Source organism: Mandrillus leucophaeus, unplaced genomic scaffold (genome assembly GCF_000951045.1).
Source record: "Mandrillus leucophaeus isolate KB7577 unplaced genomic scaffold, Mleu.le_1.0 Scaffold54, whole genome shotgun sequence".
Taxonomy (NCBI): Eukaryota; Metazoa; Chordata; class Mammalia; order Primates; family Cercopithecidae; genus Mandrillus; species Mandrillus leucophaeus.
In genome coordinates, this window is record NW_012105808.1 from 2590106 (window position 1) to 2591074 (window position 969).

Sequence of the window (969 nt, forward strand, 5' to 3'; positions counted from 1 at the left end):
GCACTTTGGGAGGCCGAGGCGAGCAGATCACCTGAGGTCAGGAGTTCAAGACCAGCCTGACCAACATGGGGAAACCCCGTCTCTACAAAAAATACAAAAAATTAGCCAGGAGTGGTGGCAGGTGCCTGTAATCCCAGCTACTCGGGAGGCTGAGGCAGGGGAATCGCTTGAACCCGAGAGACGGAGGTTGCGGTGAGCCGAGATAGCGCCACTGCACTCCAGCCTGGGCAGCAACAACAACAAAACTCCGTCTCAAAAAAAAAAAAAAAAAAGAAAGAAAAGAAAAGAAAACGTGCAACGTTTCTTTTACCACCTTTGGATATTTAGGAAGCACTGAAGGTCTGAGGAAGGAGGACTCATGCCCCAAACTTGCCTGTACTGACGTTAGGAAATGCCCTTGCGGGCCGCACCTGCCAAGAGCGCTTCTGTGAGAGTTGAGTTTATTCAGGTCCCCAGGGTCAGATCTCTGGCGATGCTGTGGTTTTGAAACCTAAAGGCGCATTCCAGTTCTCCCAAAGGGGACTCTACCTAGTGCGGGGGTCGGGTCCTAATTCTCAGGCATCAGCTGAGGACTTGGCTTGAGGCCAGTTTCGACTCTCAGCTCCCATAACAACCCAGTTCCACGACTTCGTCTCCATAAGCCTCGTTAAAGACCCGCACCTGCATCCTCTCGGGAGCACAGTCGCAGCCGCGAGGAGAAAGCGCTAGAAAAAGAGTGGCTGGGTCCATGTTCCACGGCCACCCGCCGACCACGGCCACAGGCACCCCACAGCCTTGTAGCCACCTCGGCGCCCCAGGACAACCGCAACCACCAACCTCAAAGGCGCCCCACCATAGCCAGCGCAGATGCACCCACGCCCACCCTAGGTTCCCCCGACCCACTGCTTCTCTGTCCCTGACATCTGCAGGCGCACCCACACCCACCCTCGGTCCCCCCACACCGGCAGGCGCACCCGAATGCACTGCCCC